This window comes from Lycium barbarum, chromosome 6 (assembly GCF_019175385.1).
Source record: "Lycium barbarum isolate Lr01 chromosome 6, ASM1917538v2, whole genome shotgun sequence".
Classification (NCBI taxonomy): Eukaryota; Viridiplantae; Streptophyta; class Magnoliopsida; order Solanales; family Solanaceae; genus Lycium; species Lycium barbarum.
The window spans coordinates 45,032,992-45,056,001 of NC_083342.1; the positions used below are offsets into that span (position 1 = coordinate 45,032,992).

General features: G+C 37.3%; 1 pseudogene; it reads left to right on the forward strand.

Annotated features, from left to right (window-relative positions):
* The first annotated feature begins 1,132 nt into the window (after positions 1 to 1,132).
* On the forward strand, positions 1,133 to 20,084 carry LOC132644016 (uncharacterized; annotated as a pseudogene).
* Positions 20,085 to 23,010: the final 2,926 nt, after the last annotated feature.

The window sequence follows — 23,010 nt, forward strand, 5'->3', positions numbered from 1 at the left end:
TCTAGTAGTTAAATAATTTTGGCTATGCATGTAAAGGCAAACTATATAAGCTTGCCTTAGCCTGTTTTTAGTCCTTAGCTTAAGATTTGTGATGAAACTCTTTTGAGTGTAGTTTCTCCCTTATGGAGTTTAGGTTAGTGATTAGTCATTAGTGGGCGGATTCCCTTAACTCTTTGATTTGAGCCTCTCTTGGGGTAGATTTATGTGTATGCGTTCAAGTTTCTCTTCTTCCTTAGATTGTATTCATCTTAGATTGTTGATTAATGGGTGTAGGTATCAAGTCCTATGTTAATTAGTCATAATAGATAAATGAATTGATCCCTTCTTTTTCTATTCTCATCTCCAATTTCTTTAATTCTCATCCCTTGATTTCTTACTATCTTAGTTTTCGCGTTTGTTGTTTGATTTCGGGGTTTTCCCAAGTCGAATCTTATCATTTGGTATCAGATCTTAGGCTAAAGGATTGTTCCTACAATTCTTAATCCTAGGTTTATCTTATTTTGAAAATCTCAAAAAAATCAAAATCTAAAAATTCCCAAAAAACAACAAATGAAAATTGGTGTTGTTGTTGGATTTGAGCAAAATTAGGGATACATTTGAGTTCCTTGAGGTTAAATCTATCAAATCCTAAAGTTTCAAGTCATTTGGAGGAGTTTGGATAGTTTCACCAATGTTGGCCTTCAAAGCTTGAAGAGCAAGTTGGTGGGTCTTGTAGATTGAGTCAAAATTAAAGGTTCAAACCTATTGGATTTGTTTGCCTTGTGAAAGAGGTCAAGAATCTAAAGTTTGGAAGAATTTCAAGTTGTTTTGAAGAATTCACCATTGTTGGGTTTAAAGATTTGAAGAACTTGAAGAACAAGAAATTTGGATTTATTTATTTGAGGGTTGATTGATTCCAATTTGTATTGGGCTTTGTTCTATAATTCGAAAGATGGACCTTGCAATTTCAAGAGATCAAGGATGCCATTGCTGAACAAAATGAGACAATAGCTGAACTTAGGAGGGGAGGTCAACATGTTGTACAACCACAAAATAATCCTAGGCCTCAAAATAGAAGAAATATGCCCCCCATGCCCCCATTGTAAATCAAGAAAACCCTATAGATGATTTTGTTGATGATCTTGATGTAAATCTAGATAGGGTAGGGAGAGATAGGAGGGGACAACGAGGAAGAGTGGAAGATGATAACATTAATAGCATAAATATGAAGATGCCAACTTTCAAGGGCACAAGAGATCCAGACTTGTACCTTGATTGGGAGCGGAAAGTTGAAGCCATTTTTTATTGTCACAACTATTCTGAAGCTAAGAAGGTAAAGCTTGCCGTTGTTGAATTTTCTGACTATGCTTCTATTTGGTGGAAAAAGCTTACAAGGGATAGACAACAAGATGGAGAACCACCCATTGCTACTTGGGCTGAGATGAAGAGAGTCATGAAGAAGAGGTTCGTGCCTTCCCACTTTCAAAGAGACCTACAAATGCGTCTTCGAAGATTGGAGCAGGGAACCATGACTGTTGATGAATACTTCAAAGCTATGGATATGGCTATGATCCAAGCTTATTGTATAGAAGATGAAGAGGCCACTATGGCTAGATTTCTTAATGGTTTAAATAAAGAAATAGCTGATGTAGTAGAGATACAACAATATGTAACTTTAGATGAGTTAGTGGATATGGCTGTAAAACTAGAAAAGCAAATTAAAAGAAAGCAGCAAGCTAGCTCGTGGAGGAGTCGGCCAAACACCAATTCAAAGAAGCCATGGCCGAAACAAGATGTGACTTCTAGGCCTCAAGAAGGCAAGAGGAAGGCCAAAGTAGATGACAAAGAGGGAGGTAAAACTTTTAATCCTAAATCACCAAAACCTTCTAGTTCTATTCAATGTTACAAATGTCATGGAAGAGGGCATATGATGCATGAATGTCCAAATAGAAGAAATATTCTCATGAAAGAAGATGGAGAGTATGAGAGTGAAAAAAGTGAGGTAGAGGGAGGTGCGAGTGAAGATGACGTAGAGTTTCCTAATAGTGGTTTTGTTGGGGTAGCTAGGAAGATTCTTGATGGAGAAAATGAGAGTAAAAAAAGTGAGAAAGAGGAAGAAGAGGGAGGTGTGAGTGAAGATGATGTAGAACTTCCTTTTAATGATGGTTTGGTTGCAGTAGTTAGGAGGATTATGGCTATCAATTTGGGAGTCAATAGTGAAGAACAAAGGGAAAATATATTCCATACTAGGTGTGGGATAAGGGGGAGAACTTGTTCTATGATTATCGACAGTGGTAGTTATGCTAATGTAGTGAGTTCACACTTGGTAGATACGTTAGGGCTTGCATGCATGAAACACCCTAAGCCCTATAGACTCCAATGGTTGAATGATAGTGGTGAACTGAGAGTCAACAAACAATGCATGATTTCATTCAATGTTAGCAGGTATGAGGATGATACTCTTTGTGACGTCATTCCTATGCAAGCTTGTCATATCTTGCTTGGTCGTCGATGGCAGTTCGATAGGAATACTTTTCATTATGGAAGGAAGAATAGATATTCACTTGAGCTTAATGGCAAGAAGTATACTCTTGCACCTTTAACACCTTCTCAGGTGTTTGAAGATCAAAAGACATTGAGGGAATCAATGGGAAAACAAAGGGGACAGAAAAACGGTGAGCTTGAGGGAAAAGAAATGAAAGATGGCCAAGAGAGAGAGAAAGAGGGCAGCAACTTAAGCAAAGAGATAAAAGAGGGTTTGAGTGGAAAAAAAGAAAGTTTTGGTGAGAGGAAAGAGGCTAAGGGAAAGAAAAAAGAGATTCTCTATATAAAAACCAAAGAGTGTTTGAATGCAAGAAAAGAGGGACTGCCCATAATACTACTTACTTACAAAGAAGTCTTGATTAATTCTGAGCTACTAACTTCTTCTTTGCCAAGTAGTGTTTTTTCTCTTTTGCAGGACTTTAATGATATCTTTCCTAAAGATATTCCTAAGTTCTTCCACCTTTGCGTGGAATTGAACACCAAATTGACTTTGTGCCTGGTGCACAAATTCCAAATAGGCCTGCTTATAGGAGTAATCCTGAAGAGACAAAGGAGTTTTAAAGGCAGGTTGAAGAGTTGCTTAAAAAGGGGTTTGTGCGAGAGAGCCTGAGTCCTTGCTCAGTTCCTGTTCTATTGGTGCCCAAAAAAGATGGATCTTGAAGGATGTGTGTGGATTGTCGAGCTATCAACAAGATTACGGTAAAGTATCGTCATCCTATTCCTCGTCTTGATGACATGTTGGATCAATTGCATGGGTCCAAAATCTTTTCTAAAATTGATCTAAAAAGTGGTTACCATCAGATTCGAATGAATCCTGGAGATGAATGGAAAACTGCTTTATGAGTGGTTAGTTATGCCTTTTGGCTTGACTAATGCACCCAGCACGTTCATGAGATTGATGAATCATGTTTTTAAGGATTTTCATGGAAAGCTTGTGGTGGTTTATTTTGATGATATCTTGATCTTTTCTAAAACTCTAGATGAGCATGTAGAACACCTAAAACAAGTTTTTGAAGTTCTTAGAAAACAAAAATTGTTTGCTAATCTCAAAAAGTGTGCCTTTTGTGTGGATCGTGTGGTATTCTTGGGTTTTGTGGTCAGTTCTAAGGGAGTTGAGGTTGATGAAGAGAAAATCAAGGCAATCAAAGAGTGGCCTAAACCCAAGAGTGTAACTGAGGTTAGAGGTTTTCATGGGCTTGCTAGTTTTTATAGGAGATTTGTTAGAGATTTTAGTACCATTGCTGCTCCTCTAACTGAAGTTATCAATAAAGATAAGGTTTCTACAATGGGGAAAGACCAAGATGATGCTTTTAACTTGTTGAAAGAAAAATTATGTTCTGCTCCTCTTTTGCAATTACCTAATTTTGCTAAGTCTTTTGAGTTTGAATGTGATGCTTCTGGAAAAGGAATAGGTGCTGTTTTGATGCAGGAGTCCAAGCCTATTGCATACTTTAGTGAAAAGTTGAGTAGAGCTACATTGAACTACTCAACTTATGACAAAGAGCTATATGCTTTGGTAAAGGCTTTAGCTACATGGCAGCATTATTTGTGGCCTAGAGAGTTTGTGGTTAAGACTGATCATGAATCCTTGAGATATTTGAAGAGCCAAGGTAAGCTTAATCGTAGGCATGCAAAATGGGTTGAATTTATTGAAACATTCCCATATGTGATTTCTTACAAGCAAGGAAAGGAGAATGTGGTTGCTGATGCACTGTCAAGAAGGTATGTCTTGATCTCTACTCTTACTTCTAAGCTGATGGGTTTTGATCAAATCAAGGGCCTTTATGCGAATGATTCTGATTTTGGCAAGGTTTTTGCAGAATGTAAGTTGGGTCCTTATGACAGGTTTAACCTTCAAGATGGATTTCTTTTTAAGGAAAATAAATTGTGTATCCCTAATTGCTCTTTGCGTGAATTGTTTGTTAGGGAAGCACATTGTGGTGGAATCATGGGACACTTCGGAGTACCCAAAACTTTGGATATACTTGCTGAACATTTCTTTTGGCTAGGCATGCGAAAGGATGTTGAGAAAGTGTGCTCTCAATGTCTTGAATGTAAACAAGCCAAATCGAAAGTGTTACCACATGGTCTTTATACTCCTTTACCTGTTCCTACTTCCCCTTGGCTTGATATTTCCATGGATTTTGTGATAGGTTTGCCTAGAACTAAGCATGGTAAGGACAGTAAATTTGTGGTGGTAGATAGATTTTCAAAAATGGCTCGCTTTATTCCATGTTTGAAGACTAATGATGCATCACATGTGGCTGATTCGTTTGTAAAGGAAGTGGTTAAATTACATGGCATACCTAAAACTATTATTAGTGATAGGGATGGTAAGTTTTTAAGTCACTTTTGGAGAGTTCTTTGGGGAAAGTTGGGAACTAAACTACTATTTTCTACGTCTTGTCACCCGCAAACTGACGGGCAAACAGAAGTAGTTAATAGGACTTTAGGGAATATGTTGAGGGCTGTTCTAAAAGGAAAATTAACATTTTGGGAAGAACATTTGGCCATGGTAGAGTTTGCCTATAATAGAACTGTCCATTCTTCTACAGGTAAGTCTTCTTTTGAAGTTGTTTATGGCTTTAATCCCCTCACCCCCCCTTGATTTGCTGCCTTTGCCTACTGATAATATTGTTAATCTTGATGGTAGGAAGAAGGATGAAATGATGAAGAAGATTCATGAACAAACAAAGCTTGCAATTGAGCGGAAAAATGAGCAGACTGCCTTAAGGAGAAATAAGGGGCGAAAATCTGTTATTTTTAAGCCCGGGGATCAAGTATGGGTGCATTTCAAGAAGGAAAGGTTTCCTGCCAAAAGAAGATCCAAACTAGACCCAAGAGGAGATGGTCCATTTGAAGTCCTTGAAAGGATTGGAGACAATTCTTACAAACTTGATCTTCCTAGTTTGTATCAAGTTAGTGCTAGTTTCAATGTTTCTGATCCTTCCTTATTTGATGTAGGTTTAAATTCGAGGACGAATTCATCTCAAGAAGAGGGGAATGATAGCATCCATGGTAGCTCAGAATTATTGAAGGACGTGGATGAAGATTTGGAAGTTCCAAGAAGACCCATGACAAGATCTCAAACGAGGAAATTGCAAGACAAGCTTAATGGGCTGCAAACAACAATTCAAAAGTGTCTTGTGATGGAAGAAGAGCTCCAGCCCAATTCAGATTTTTTCCTCAAGTCTTACACTTATTTGGAGGCCCAAATTAAAGTCCAAAGTGAGATGGAATGAGGCCCAAATCATCCCCAAAAGAAGAAGTTTCCAGCAACCCAAAATTATCCCAAATATTAGTTTCTAGAAAAAATATTTAATTGTTGTTTTAATCTATGTTGACTTGCATTGGTCCAAGTGTGGGTAGTCTTCTAGGTTGTTTTAATCTATCTTGACTGCCTTGGTCCAAGTGTGGAAGTCTTCTATGCTTCTAGGGAAGATAATTCCCATTTATTTCTATTTTGACTAGCTCCTTCTTTACAACTATATAAAGGGTTGATTGTCATTCATTGTAAAATCAGATTTTGAAGAATATATTATATTGAGAGTTTTTTTGAACCTTTGTGGCATTACTTTAGGATTTATCTTTCAACCTAACTAGTTCTTAGTTCAAGGTAGTAAGATAATTTCTTCTTTGATATCTTTGATATCTTTTTTCTATTCTTTTGAAGGCGATTAGTTCTAAATACTAATTGTTGTCCTAAGTTACTCATAAAGCGGTCGGGATCCGAATCTACTATTTTTGATTTGTTATCTCAAATAAAGGCGTTAGATTTCTTCCTATAAATCTATATGTTGTTACTTGGATCTTGTCAAGACTTTAGAACTTACGTTCTTGGAAATTCGTGGATTGTTCCTTCGAATTTCCCATATCTTTTTATTTTCTAGTTTTTAGATTCTTTTCTATATTTCTTCCCCACTTCTTATATTTTAATTATAAATTTGGGATCTCCCTAACCTCGTTGTTATCAAGTAAATAGTCTACTTAAGCCCTATGTTATCTTAATTGTAGACTTGCAAATTCAAGAGGTAGAGGTTGGGCAATTGGAGATACTCCAAGGTATGTTAAGGCTAACCTTTCCTTCATTTTTGGCAGGATCTCATAAAATGAACGAACAAGCAAGTAAGAGAGCCTCCATATTACTCTACTCTTAGAAGCATTAGAAGTACTTCAGTCTTTGATGTTCATGTACCCCATTTACGAGTGATTCTTCCGTTCATGGGTCCAGTCTTATGTAGCTAGTTTCATGCATACAGTTTATTCATGCATTACATTCATTATATATTTATGTACATTGACCTGTGACCAGAAGGCGTTATATACGCGAATATTAGATATATGTAAAGTATGAGAAGAGATATAGGTGTTATATACGCATTACCACTATGATGATGATATTGATTATGGCCGCAGAAGAGCCGATATGATATAATAAGATGCCATAGAGGCTTTACAGGCGTTATATACGCACATACACCAGGCGTTATATACGCACACATATCAGGCATTATATATGCACACATGTATAGATGCATGACCATCATTGATAGGCATGGGCATGCATATTATCTGCCCACAGAGGCATTGTCAGTTGTACAGATTTATGCAGATTTAGGCAGATACTAGTTCATACAAGTACATGGAGTTAGTCATTTCAGTTTATGAGTTCAGATCTTATCCATGATTCTTATGTATATATGTTGTTCTTATGCCTTACATACTCGGTACATTATCCGTACTGACTCCCCGTTGCTCGGGGGCTGCGTTCATGCCCGCAGGTATAGGGAGACAGACAGGTGGTCCAGCTTAGTAGGACCTCTAGATCTAGCAGTGGTCAGTACGCTCCATTTGATCCGGAGCTACAGTCAGTTTTGGTATGCCCCTTTTTAGATGTGTATACATATGGGTATGACGGGGCCTTGTCCCTTCCCTTCTACAGATTTTATTCCAGTAGAGGTTTGTAGACAGTTGTATGTAGTAGTTAGATGATGTAGCCTTGTCTGCTTCTATTCTTTTGTGTACATTATATGTAGCAGCCTAGCTGGCTCGCACTGTTCTTCCGTATGTTGTGTGTGTATATATATATATATATATGCAGATTGTACAGAGTTCTGATGTTTCCTTCTTATGAGATCAGTTTATGCCATTTAGGGGCCCTTGATGTCTAGTAAGATTCAGATATGAGTTTAGGGATGTTTGGTCGCTAGAGGTCAGACTCCCGTCACGGCTCATCAGTTTGGGTCGTGACATTGGACCGCCATAGCGGGACCGCTATAGCGCGATTTCGACCGCTATGCCGAGTTTGGTCATTCAATGAGGTCCGCCGTACGGTGGGAATTTCTGCTACAGCGAGACCGCTGCAGCAGTCGACGGGAGGTAGAAACCCAATTTTTATATTGCAAATTTCGAGTCTTTTGTCACACAACACCAAAAGCAGTTCCCAATAAGGTAAGAGGCGATTTTCCTAGGGCTTGGGTTAGTTTTTCTTTGAAGGTAAGTCCTAACCTTTATGTTGTTCATTTCCTTTTCTTTAGTAAGTCTCATGACTAGTTAAGGTTCTTCAATAGTGAATGAAAATCCTAGAACCCTAGAATTATTAGACCCTTGAATAAATAGTGGATTGTTGATTTTATTACTGTTCTAGTATCTAGGAGTATAGGTTATCACTTTCTAGGATGAGAAATTGATTAATTATGGTGATGATTATGTATTGAGACTTAAGGTTCCACCCAAATGCGAAACTTTGGCCTAAAATCTGTTTTAAAAAGGTTAAATTAATTAGAACCCTATAAATTGGAGGATTATGGTTGTTGGGATTGGGGTTATGATAAATTCACCATTAAATGATGATTTCACCCATTTGAAAAGGGTAGGAGTAATTAGGTCTTCTTCCCCAATTGTTGTTCTTATTTTGAGTAGATGGTCTATTACTTTACTTAGAGTTATATTGCTAGACTTTGAGCATTATGAAGCATTGCGAAAGGGGAAAGCTCTAGCGGAGTAGCTTGCATTTGTCTCAGTTCTGCATCTTAAGTAGGTTATAGTTTACTTGAGTTAGACTTTGATTAGTTGATTGTATATGTAGAAGAATTGACAGGAGAAAGCATGATTAGGTCTTCGAACATGAATTCTGATTGGATATTACTTAGGTTGGTATAATTTCTAATTTTGTGGGCTTGTCGCCATTGCTTTATGAATTAAAACCTGAGGTGTATTTGCTATGATATAGGAAGAAAGGGATTGAGATATACTCTTCTGTTAATTGAGATAACTTATGCATTTATGTTGTGGTGAATTTGATTTATCTGAGTCTTGTTATGACTTGTGGTATGGTGCCTTGTATTCCTTGACATGAATAATATTGATTGATCATATTTCATATTGGGTGTTGAACTGGAAATACGTTAAGATTCGTCTTGTGATCAAGTATATATATATATATATATATATATATATATATATATGTGTGTGTGTGTGTGTGTGTGTGTGTGTGTGTGTGTGTGTGTAAGGCACATTTGACAGGGGGTAAGGATGTGGCCTATTTTAAGGCACATTTGACAGGAGGTGAAGATGTGGCCTAGTTACGGGATCGTGATCCAAGGTCAGTTCCGGAGTGAGTTGTACATGGACACCATGAGTCCCCTGCAGGTCATGACTATTGGGCGAAAATTGCCTTTAGCATGTGTGTACGGTTGAGATACTATCATCGGTTGCATTGCATTGCATTGGACTTAACTTAATCTTGTGATGGGTTGATGACTGTTATTGATATTGTTATGTTGTTGTGCCTATCTGCCTATTCTGTTGATTTTATAAACGTATGCATGATACTAATCTTAGTCGGCTGATTGATATCTACCGGTACATAGTGTTTGTACTGATACTACCTTGCTGCACTTTTTGTTTGAGTGCAGATTGTGTGCTAGAGACTTCGTCCAAACCTCACATTTAGCCTGAGACCATTTCCCATTCAGATCAGAGAGTGACCCTACCAAATCATTCGCAAGGTGAGTCTAGTAGCCTATGAATTGGACTTGCCTTCAGAGCTCGAATCCGTGCATCCAGTATTCCATGTTTCGATGCTCCGCAAGTGTATTGGAGACCCAACAAGAATAGTTCCGGTTGATGATGTGCAAGTAACAGAGAAGATAACATACGAGGAAATGCCCATTGCCATTTTGGATAGACAAGTACGAAGGCTTCGGAATAAAGAGGTTGCTTCAGTCAAAGTTCTATGGCGGAACAATAATCGGGAAGAAATGACTTGGGAAGCAGAGGAGAAGATGAAATCCATACACCCCCATTTGTTCCAATCCCCGGAAGAGATTCAAGACGAGACGTCGACGATATAAGGTATGTATGCTTTAGTTTTATGCTTGTGGTCGTGTGTGGCCGTATATGTGTTGATATTGTGATATAGCCCTATGAGGCGAAGATATTGTGGGTTGTTGTAATGGGAAGGTAGTGTCCAAATTACAAAAGAAACTCTGGCAAAAAATTTCCAGAATCCCCCGAGTGTCGAACATTCGAGGATGAATGTTCCAAAGGGGAGGAAGAATGTTACACCTCGGAAATTTCTCTGTACTTGTATGATGAGTGGAATGATGAAGAGTTTGAGTGTATGATGTTTTGTTAAGTCGGGAATGGCTAATTATGAATTTGTGGAAATAAGAAAGTCGCGGAAAATTTTCAGCCCAGTGGTCGTATATGGCACTATACGGCCCGTAAAGTGATTTACGGACCGTATAGTGCAATTGTCCTTCAGCTTTCCAAAAATCTCAAGTTCTGCCCAGTGTTGAATATGGTAAAATACGACCCAGTTTACGGCCTGTAAATTGGTTTACGGTCCGTAAACCAAGTCGTAAAATGCCATGTTCCTTAGCCAAAACTTTCTGTTTTTGAAATGATTAAATACGGCCATGGAGGACGAACCGTAAATCAAAATACGGTCCGTATATGGTGGTTTACGACCACTGTTCATCCCGACAAGAATTCATTAAAGATCAGATTTTGTGATTTTTAAAAGGGACTTAAGCTCATTTCATTTCATTTTTCATCAAGACAACTCAAGAGACTTCTAGAACTCTCCAAATATTTCCTCCACAAGAATTCAAGAGAATTAAAGGGGATATCAAGACCAACAACACTAATTTCATGGAATCAAGTGTAAGAACACAATAAAGGATCATCTAAGTGAAGAAATTTCAAAGAAGGTGGGACTAGGGTTTTGGCTAATTGAAGTATTTCAACTTAAGGATTGTTCAACCATCATCCAAGGTAAGTTTCATGATTATTCCATGTTGTTTGAAGTATTGGAAAGCTTAGACACTTGAAATGTAGAATAACATAGAAATGGGTCATTATTGAGTGAATAGTGACATAAATGAATGATAGTGGAATTGAACTACGAATATTGAAGTGTTGTGAGTACAAATACGTTATAAATGATGTTTATATCATGAAACAGGCAATAAAAAAATGAAAACGCAAAGACGAGTCATAAGGTTAAATATGGGGGAAATTGGAGGAAAATGATGGATTTTGCTAAACGCACGTAAATGACGATTGTCGATTATGATATTGCGAATAATATTATGAATATTGGGAGTTGATATAGAACGTGATAAAAGTAGTATGAACAAAGGAGACGCTGCCCAACTTTTCCTAGAATTAGCGATGCGTTCTTGTAGTTAGTTTACTAATGTTGATACGAACTCTCTTATGAAGGTAACGACGTGATATCGACGGAGAAAAAGTGAGCGATATCTTAGCTAAACGGCCAAGGTATGTGAGGCTAATCCTTCTTTCTAATGGCATGAATCTTTTAGCTTGAATCCCTATTCCTTTCATGAGTTCTTACATTCTAAGAAGTTAAAAGCTTATACATATGAATGTCTATATGAGATAAGTTATACGATATGATGACACTAGAATGATGATGATGTTATTCCTTGCCTACACTCACCTTATGTACTAGTCCTTTCAAGGTGAGGCAGAATGTCCATAATGGTTCCATAATGTAACCGGGGGATCACGACCTTACGTCACCCCGATAGAGTAAAGTTGATCATGAGCCTTATATACGCATTATGATAAGATAAGTATTTTATGATAAGCATATTACTATGAGTATTTACGTTAAGCATGTCATGAGCATTTCACACCGTGCCTAGTTGGCCGGGCAGTCACCGCTAATGCGGGAAGCTATACAGATACACCATGACCTTCGGGCATGGGCAGACACCACTAGCGGGCGGCATGAGATGGTACCCCGGACGCGGGATAATATTATTGATTATCACACCGTTCCGACATGGACGGGCAGCTTGCATATGATGCATACATGTTATGATGATGAGTATGAGTAAGATAGCATGCATTACTTCATTTATGATTATCAGTCAGATTCAGATGTCTCATGTTGATGTTATTCCCATATTATTGATGTCTCATTTCACTATGTATGCTGGTACAATATTCGTACTGACGTCCTTTCTTCGGACGCTGTGTTCATGCCCACAGGTAGACAGGGAGGAGAGCTTGGCCCAGGTCCTAAGTAGCTGTCAGCTGATAGATAGCACTCCATTGTTCGGAGGTGCTTATGGCTATTCTTTTGATGTACATTCATATATGCATATTTTGGGCACGACGGAGTCTTGTTCCGTCTATGTATTCATTATGTTAGTAGAGGCTCGTAGATACACAGTGTGGGTTAGATGGTCTCACAAGATGTTTTCATATGTATGTATAATATTTTGATGGCCGAGAGGCAAATGTATATAAAGTATTTATGTTTTGATTAAATATGATTTTCCTACAATTGGTATGTAAAATTGATAAAAGAGTATTAAATGAGCAAGACAAGTAGTAGAGTGAGCGGTGCTCGGTAATTTGCTCCGGGTACCCGTCGCGGCCCCTAGTCGGGTCGTGACAGATATCTTATCCTTATGTGATCTTGATGAATCTTTACCATGTGTTGAGCTTAGATCTTTAATGATTGTTGACAATGTAGTTGATATGGGTGTTCCAACACTAGTTGATCCTTTTGATGACCGAATTGATTCTTCTTGTAAGGTCGATTTGTGTCCACCTAGTGTTGACACTTGTGAATTGAATGTTAGTGCATTGTCTTGTGATATTATTGCTCACCCACTAGTTGATCCTATTGATGACCAGATTGACTCTTCTAGCAAGATCAATTTGAGTCCAACTAGTGTGGGTACTTGTGTTGATCAACTTGCTAGTATTGATAGTCCACTAATTGGGGAATATTGTGATGTGTTTTATATGCCTCAAATTAGTGATGAATTTGACCAAGTTGATAGTGTGAAAGGATGTGAATATGACACACCACCCTTATTTGATACGTATGAAGATGAGTCCCATGATCTCACCTTGTTGACATTTGATGAGACTCAAGATTATGATAGTGTTGTGTGTTATGTAGATAGTCATATGAATGAAAATGCTTTGAAGAATGACGTTTATATTTTTTAGAGTGAAATCACATGTTTTGCATCCTCATCATTTATTGATTGTTCTCTCTTTAAAGATAATGCCTTAGTTGATGATGACATGACTATTGAAAGTGAGGAACATAGTGCGTATTGTAATGTTGAAATTGTAGCCACCTTTGGAAACTAAAGGGTGTTTAGTAACCCACTATGGAATTATAAAACTCTTCCCTATGATGGACATCTTCCTTTAGGGGATTGTAATACACTTGTTGGAAAGAAATGTGTTGGAAAAGAAGGTGAAACTTGTTTACAAATTGCTAATTCTTCCTTGTATGTTCAAAATATTAGTGGCATGATTGATCTTGTTCTTGAACCTAGTAGTGAGGCTACATTTGAGGATGATATAGATGAGGAAGTTATTTTGCGTGACACCTTTATTTACTACCTATTTGCATATGATGACGCTCATGCTTATGTTAGGGGTGCATCTTATGTTGAGATGGGTTCTTATGGAATAGATAGTTGTGTTCTTGACCATGATATATGGATATTCTTCCTTTTTTATCCCAATGATACTTTGTGTGACTTAGTCTTGACACTACCCTGGAGGAGTTCTTGTTTGAAAAATGAGAATCCAATGTGCTTCATGTTGAATAGAACCACTATAGTATTGCATGCTTCATATTTTGAATCCCTTGGTTTCTTCACTTTATCCTTATTTCATGAACCTTGGAGGAATCAACTACTTGATACCTCATATGTGCGGATTTTATTCATGATAATTATGTCACGACCCGACTAGGGGCCATGACGGGTACTCGGGGCTAACCACCGAGCACCGCTCGTACCATTACCCATCGTACTCATCAAGCGTTCGTTCATTAATCTCACACTTCTATTCATAGGAAAAATCGTTTTTCATTTGAAACATAATTACCTTTATACACATAAGCCCTTCGGCTATCAAAATAATATATATACACACGTGGGAAATAGTGAGACCATGCTACCCACACATACGTATCTACGAGCCTCTACTAGAGTACTAGACATATGGACGGGACAGGACCCCGTCGTGCCCAAAACATATATGTACATAAAATAGTAAATCAATGGCACCTCCAGAATAATGGAGTGCTCTCAAAAGTCTACTTATCGGCTTCTATAAATCTGGGTCGCCTCCCTGTCTACCTGTGGGCATGAACACAACGTCCAAAGAAAACGGACGTCAGTACGAATATTGTACTGAGTATGTAAGGCATAAACGAAATGAACATAACGGAAAAATCATAAGACATAAGATGAAGACATAACCTGCGTAACTTTTAATGGAGGATACCTTTCATGCCTATATCGTATATAATCACAGAACATGTATCATCATAGCGCATACATCATCGTATCATACATATATCATAATACTGTATCTGCTCATACACATTAAACATTATCCGTATTCGGCCACGTAGTGACTCAACAATATCACATACATGCCTCCCAGGCTTTTCATACATTTGAATACATAGTAGTATCGTACCCGACTATATAGGTTTGGTGTCTTACGTACCCAGCTATAATAATGCTTGGTGTTATACGTGTCTGGCCCTACCAAGGCTCAGTGTTGTCCGTGCCTGGCCCTACCAAGGCTCAGTGGTATCTGTACCCGGTCCTACCAAGGCTCAGTGGTATCCGTACCTGGCCCTACAAAGGCTCAGTGGTATCCGTACCCAACTGCAGTGGTGCGCGCGCATTATATATATATATATATATATTCTACCCGGCCATATAAGATCGAGGTTTCATAATAGCCACACATAGGCACATATACATAAAAGCCCATAAACATCTTTAGCGTCATCACTATTATCATCGTCATCATTATCATCATCACTATCAACATCGTCATCGTTATCATCACATATATCTCATAAGATTATCATTTTTATACCCCGTATATTATACGTCGAATTATCCGCAAACAAATCGATTCAAGTTAAAGGCGAAACTATTTTCGGACAGGATATAGAAATATTTAATTTTCAATTGTAATTAAAGACATAAATTGTTTATAAATTTTATTTAGTATAAAAAATATTATTGGAGATTGGGGATTAATTAATTGTGATTAGATTACTAAATAAGAATTAGTGATTAATTAAATTAATTAGGCTTAATTACTATGTGTGGGCCCCACCCGATTTAAATAAAAGAATATATATATTAATCAAGAAATTAATTTGGTGACTCATAAGGGGGGGAGTACGTGTCAAATTAAGGGACACCATATATATAGATACAAAGTTGGATAACAACTTCACAATTTCATTTCATTTCCAAAGATTTAAAACTTAGAAAAGAAAAAAAGAAGGAGCAGCCATGGCTGCTACTGTTCACGGCCAGCCATGGCTGTTTAAAAAAAAAATTACTTTGATTTAATTCCAAGGTGATTTACAAGTTCAAGGAGGTGATAGCAACATTGGATATTGAATCGAGGAAGAAGAAATTGCGAAATTGGAGCAATTAAGAGTAGAAATTCCTCCGAGAAAATTAAGGTAAGATTTTCTTGTTTTATGGTGTAATTGTGTTAATAGTGTTGTAATGGAGTTATTAAAATTGGATTGGACGAAATTGGAAGTAAGAAAATGCATAAAATTGATGTTATGGGAAATTGTGGGTTGAAATGGATATAGAATTGTTATGAGCGGAGTTATGAGAATTTTATATGTATATCGTTGTTGTTGGTATTGCTGTGTTGACAGGAGGAGAATTGGAAATTCGGGTTAGGCGAATATATAGGGGAAATGCTGCCCGATTTTCGTTAAGTCTTTAACTAATAGAAAACCCTAAACGAGAATGTATAAGTTAAAGGATAAGTTCTATAAGAAATGGGCTACGGATTTATGAACTAGAAATTATAGTTACTAACGATAACATTACTCTTATATTAAATAGGCTAAAAAGAGCGACAAAGCGAACGGAATTACGAGTAGTCGTTAACAGGTATGTAAAGCTGTCCGTTCTTTCTTTTGGCATGTCTTAGATTTAAGTGACGAATGATATGAGCTTTGGGGTAATTCTATTCATAAGTTTCGAGCGTGATTCATGATTCTTATTCACTTCTTGATGTTAGAACTCTTAAAATGATTGAGCTTCCCTCTTCAGTTTTCTGTACGTTGGATAATAGTCGATGTATATCAGTTCCTATTCTTAAGAACTCTATGATAACTAATGTCCAGACTTCTATAAGATGTTTCATACTATATTGACATATTACTATGATTCCTAAGGCTCTTTGATATACTTTATGATGACATTCGAGGGATGCTTGATATGTTTCCGAGTGGCATTCGAAAGGTACTTGATATGACTATTGCCTTGATTTTCAAATGATAGCTCGTTTTGATTATTCTATCGAGTCTCAGATGTGTTTTAACTTGCATATGGTTTCTCACTACTCTGCTCGTGCATGCCTCAATATATCTTTCACTGAGTCCCGGGCCAGGACACGTTTTCGTGCACAATTTCACTGCATTGTTCACCGAGTCCCTCACTAGAGGGCCGGGACACGTTATATATATATATATATATGATGTGATGATATGATGATATGTTATGGCGGCCAGGAGTGCATATGATGACTTCATTCACCGAGTCCCCCACTAGAGGGCCGGGACACGTTTTATATATATATATATGATGATGATATGATTATGTCACCGAATCCTCTAATGGGCCGGGTATGATATATGATATTGGCATGCATGATTTATGTTTCAAAAGGCAAGTGTTTTGGTATTCTGGATGTTATCCTTGTCTCCTGTACTCCCTATTTCAGTTATGATCCTTTTTACTGTATTTCATGCTTTATATACTCAGTACATATTCCGTACTGACCCCCTTTCTTCGGGGGGCTGCGTTTCATGCCCGCAGGTACAGATAGTCAGTTTGGTGACCCTTCAGCATAGGACTTCTACTCAGCTGTTTTGGAGAGCTCCGTTGTTCCGGAGTCTAGACTTTTGGTTTGGATCTTACGATGTATATGTATATGTTTATCCAGGGGTACGGCGGGGCCCTGTCCCATCATATTTCACTGTTGATACTCTTAGAGGTCTGTAGACATATGTGTGGGTTGTGTATAAGTTCTGTTCAGCTGCGTCTATCCGATGTGCTATGATATGATGTCCGTCTGCAGTGGTAGCCTTGTCGGCTTGCATATGACATGATGTTGATGTGTAGTGGCAGCCTTGTCGGCTTGCGTATCATTATATGATTTGATCGGTTGTGACTCCTCAGGAGACAGTTTATCTGAATATACAAATATGATGACGTTATGAACCGTTGGAGTTCTTTTGCAAGTTTCCATATTGTTCATAGATTCAGTTTGATTATATTTTAACAAGTTCGTATACGGGTGTCCAGTTCGGGCACTAGTCATGGCCCACGGGGTTGGGTCATGACAATCATACCCTTTCATAGAGCATGCATTTGAATTTAAAGACAATCTATGAAAATCATATCATATTCGTAGCATGAACTTCGTAAAAATATCGCATGATAGACTTTATAATCTCTAAACTCAGGCTCATCATTACCATCATCGTATCTATGGCATATCTCTTACCTTTATCTCATATGGAACCCCCTATGAACATAGACTCGTAACTGTTCGGAACATTGGTCATAGGACATGCATTAGAGCTTATAGACAATCCATAACAATGTCGGGGTGACATAAGTTCGAGAACCCCCGATACCATTATGGAGTAATCATATTCATCATATCTTACCTTGAAGGAACTAACATTTTAAGGTGAGTGTACACCATGAACAACATCAAGGGATAGTAAGTAGGATCTTTAACTTCATAGACATCATATCTTGCTTTAGAATCCCTAGGCTTAAACTTACCATCATTATTTTCGTATTCATGACATATTTCTCATCTTTATCTCATAAGAAGCTCTTTATCAATATTGTCTCATAGTTCCCGGAATGTAAGAAAGTCATGGAGAGGTAGGGAAATAATATCATAGCAATCATATAAGGATTATTAGCTTCGTAGGAATATCGTATCATGAGCTTTAGGACTTCTAGACTTAGATTCATCATCGGTATTGTCATGCTCGTAACGTATCTCTTTTCTTTATCTTGTGTGATGCTCTTTATAATCGTAGGCTCATAATTTCCGAAATGTAGAAAAATCATGGAAAGATAGGAGGATTCATGCTATAGGAGTCATGCCTTAGAAAGAAGGGACTAGCTTTACATACCTCTTTCGTTTAACAATTCCATCGCTTGATTGTTCTCCTTTAATGCTCACGTTTCTACCTTCAAGAGAATTCGCATTAACATTAGCTAATCGATTATGTGAACGTGCTTACTAATGCTAGAGAAAATTGGGCAGCGTTTTCTTTGTTTATTCAACTTTTCTCATAGTACATATCAACTCCCAAACGTCAATAACAATATTCATAATATCATACTCAATAATCTTCATCAACCATACCTTATTCAATTCTCCTACTTCTATTTCAAGGGCATCCATAACCATGGTCGTAATACAACATTACCTTCATCCTCATATAATGCTTCTCCTATGTTCTTAATATCATTTATAACATATCTACACTTGTAATATACAAAGAATCATGGTTCATATTAAGCTACTATTCAAAAATGTCACCATTCTCATATTTGTAACCCATTTTCTATTTCCTTCTATAATCCAAGTGTTTCAACTTTTCAATACCTTAAACAACATGAAAATACCATGAAACTTACCTGAGATGGTGTAGGAATAAGCCTTGAGTTGAAATACTTCACTTGAGCAAAACCCTAGTTCCACTTCCCATGAAATTTCTTGACTTGGATGAACTTTAATGGGTTTCTTACACTTGGTTTGCTTAGTTTGATGAAGTTGATGATAGATTTCTCTTGGGTTCTTGTGGATGAAGAGTGGAGAGGGTTTCTAGAGAGTTCTAGAAGTGTTGGATGAAAAATGAAATGAAATAATGAACTTGGTCCCTTTTTAATATTGTGAAAATTTGATCTGTCGGGAAATTATACAGACATTTATACGGTCCGTATAAACTTATACGGTCCGTATAAGTGACCGTGAAATCGCCCCTTTAACCACTCGATTCTGTGCTCATTATACGGCACATTATACGGGTTGTATAATTTTATACGGTCCGTATAAGTGACCGTAAAATCACCTCTTCAACAACTTGCCTCTGTGACCATTATACGGCACATTATATGGACCGTATAAGTGACCGTATAATCTCACCAATCAGGTACTTCACTGTGACCATTCTATGGACCATTATACGGACCGTATAACATTATACGGACAGTATAATCGACCGTATAACTCATCCTTTCACTGATCTTGTTCTCGTCACTTGGTGTGATCTCCAATCCTTATGGAACCTTCTTGACACTTATTTATCACCTCATTAACAATCTAAGGGACGTTATAATTCTTCTCCAAGACGCTATTTAATCATCATTAACTTGCTGCTCGTAAATCCTTTCCGATACACATCGCATGTCTTGCCCTTTCTTGGCAAACTTTCTCCTCTTACTACGAATGTCTTTGAAATCTTAATTGGGGTCATCAAATTTTATTTCTTACTCATCAAAACATCGTATACGTCTTGCCCTTCGTCAGTCTATTCACTGTGCATGAACGAAAAAAATTTTGAGGTGTAACAAATTATTGATGTGTGGTTGCACCATAAGTTTATCCCTCCTTAGAGTGAGAGTATGATTATTGCCTTTTGTGTTAAGCCTCATGCTTTGAGGAACATGTTTTCGTATGTCTTCCCTTGGGTTTTTCTAGGTTCGGATTCGAAGATGAATCCTTTTCAAGAAGGGGAGGATGATATGATCCTAGGAAGCTCATGGGCGATTATGAGGGCTAAAATCTGTGTTAGAGCTTTGGAAGCACATTTCTATGTTACACACCCTTTGATGATGAAGATAGGTCCTTTAGAGGCCATGGAAGGACAATTCACAAGGGCATACATGGTGTGGATGATTGGTTGGAAGAGACATAAAGATGAGGGCCAAAAGATGGAAGCCACAAAAAGTGGCTAAGAGTTCAATTGGGCGTGTGAAGGCCCAATGTTGAGTTTCCGCAAAGGCCACTTTTGGACCTTTATTGTAATAGGGAATAGTAGTTAAATGCTAAATGTGGCTAGTAGTTAAATAATTGTGGCTATGCATGTAAAGGCAAACTATATAAGCTTGCCTTAGCCTATTTTCCTTCCTTAGCTTGAGAGTTGTGATGAAACTCTTTTGATTGTAGTTTCTCCCTTATGGAGTTTAGGTTAGTGATTAGTAATTAGTGGGTGGATTTCCTTAACTCTTTGATTTGAGCCTCTCTTGGATTAGATTTCCATGTATGAGTTCAAGTTTCTCTTCTTCCTTAGATTGTATTCATCTTAGATTGTTGATTAATAGGTGTAGGTATCAAGTCCTATGTTGATTAATCACAATAGATAAATGAATTGATCCCTTCTTTTTCTATTGTCATCGCCAATTTCTTCAATCTCGTCCCTTGATTTCTTACTATCTTAATTTTCGTGTTTGTTGTTTGATTTCGGGTTTTCCACAAGTCGAATCTTATCCATATTGCTATGCTAATAATTTGGGTCCAAAAAGTCTACTAAAAAATCAATCTCGAGGCTTGAAGGTCAATACTGTAATTTCATCACAAAATCAACTTACCCATAGCCTAAAGGAAAGGAATCTCGAAAATCATCAAAATCTAATGACAAAAATCGACCTTCAATTCAACATTTTACGAAAAATCTCATTCCCAATTTTAAGACCAAATCATGGATGAAATCGCTAAATAAAAGATGGAATCACGGGAAAATACTTAGAGTAAGGTTAGAAACTTACCCCTAAGATAAAATATGAAGATTGCCTTTGAAATCACCCAAAAAAAAAGCTCCCAAACTCTCAAAATCAATTTATGAACAATGAAATTCGAAGTTGGGATTTTATTCTGTCCAGATCCACTTCTTCATCGCGACCGCGACCCAAAATCACGCGATCACGACACAACTCGACCTAAAGTATAGCATGCGCGACTACCACATCGAGATAGCTCAGGCTGACCCGGCTCAGATCCCTTTCACCTGCTTCGCGAACATGACCAACACCTCACAACTACGATGACGAGCCCCTTCGCGAACCCTTTGCATTAACGGAGCTCCAGTTGCAACCGCGATGACCACTACTGACACCAAAAAATCAGCAAAAATCGGGTGTTCCAAGAATTTCCATCTAACACCCGAAATTCATTCGGAATTTTCTGGACACAAATCAAATATACATTTAATCATAAAACACGCTATGAACCTTCTCACGCACTTAAAACACCGAAACGGGTCGTCTTGACTCGATGTTGACCGTGGCCAACTCCAAATTCTTAACTTAACTAGTTTCTCAACCAATGACCCAAATCACACTCGAACCTCTCGGGATCCGAACCAACTGCTCGACTAAGTCATAAATTACATTCCGGACCTCGTGGAATCGACAAAACTCCCATTCGACTTCGTTAACCCCTGATGTTGACTTTAGTCAAACTTCTCAAATTCCTTAACTTAACGTTTTCCAATTTTGCTAAATCTTCTGTGATTCTTAACCGATTACCTCAAAAATCATGTCATCCATCTCCACAAGTTATAAATACCATATTAAATCTACAGAAAGGTATTTTAGGGAAAACAAGTCCAAAGGCTCAAAAAGACCTAGCGGGTGATTACAGTTTCCTTATTATAAAGGTCAAATCTTAAATACAAATTCATAATTTTAGTTGATTTCAAAATCCTAATTATTAAGAAAGTCCTAAATACTAAGATTCTATCCAATGCCAAATAATACTTATACTTAAATAATATAATTTTAAAGAGTATAAAAGTCTATCAAAATTTCAGCTAAATGTTGAATAACTAATATACCCTTGAAATATTGATCAACTTTTCTACCTTCAAAAATTAAATTTTATCACCAAAGAGATTACTTTTCTTTGGTAAAATTGTAAGATTAGGACATTACCTATTAGTTATGCATTTAATGAAATGTCGTTCGCTTTTTTTATCCTTTACATTTAGATTTCATGATAGATGGAATGATTATTTAATTATTCTCCTAATATTTAAAAATAAATATTTAATTATTTCCTAAAATTTAGGTGTTCTTCCCATACCTGTTTTTGGGACTTCTTTCCCCCACTTTCATTTTTTTAAGATTTAGGAGTTCTTTTTAATGTATTACTTTAAGGTTATTTCCCTATTATCAAAATTTATTTAGAATAGAAGGCAAAGAAGAAAACGACAATTAAATGTCATTTTAGTTTAGAAAAAATTCACCATTAATTGGGTAGCATAAAAGGCAAAGAAAGAAAACGAAATTGGGTAGCATAAAAGGCGAAGAAGAAAAAACGATTAAATGTCATTTTAGTTAGAAAAAAATTCACCATTAATGTCAAGTTAGAAGTTTTTAACTACCATGTCCATAGATTAATATATCATTTTTTTTAATTTTCAAATTAAATTTATATCTATCTATATTATATTGAAAGGACGAAGTGTTACAACCTCGGAAAAATTTTCCGTTGGTACGTAAGTGAACGAACTAGTGATAAGTATGAGTGCATGATGTCCATGAGCAAGAAACGACGTTTGATGACCTTAGGCGAGATTTCGAAGGTATCCGATGTGAGATGAGAAAGTTGGCTAAATTAAGATGAGATATAAGGTGAGCAATGCATGTGCATGGACGTGGGTGATTAAAATGAGAAGTCTAAGAAATATGGGAAGTTGCAGAATTGCAACTGCCCAGTGGTCGTAAAGTGCTAGGACGGACCGTAAACTGGTATACGGTCCGTAAACTAGCAGGTCGTAAACTGCCATGCAAGGCTTCAACTTTCTGCCAGCCGAGAAATGGTAAAATACGACCTGGAGGACGGACCGTAAAGTGATTTACGGCCCGTAAACCATGGTCGTAA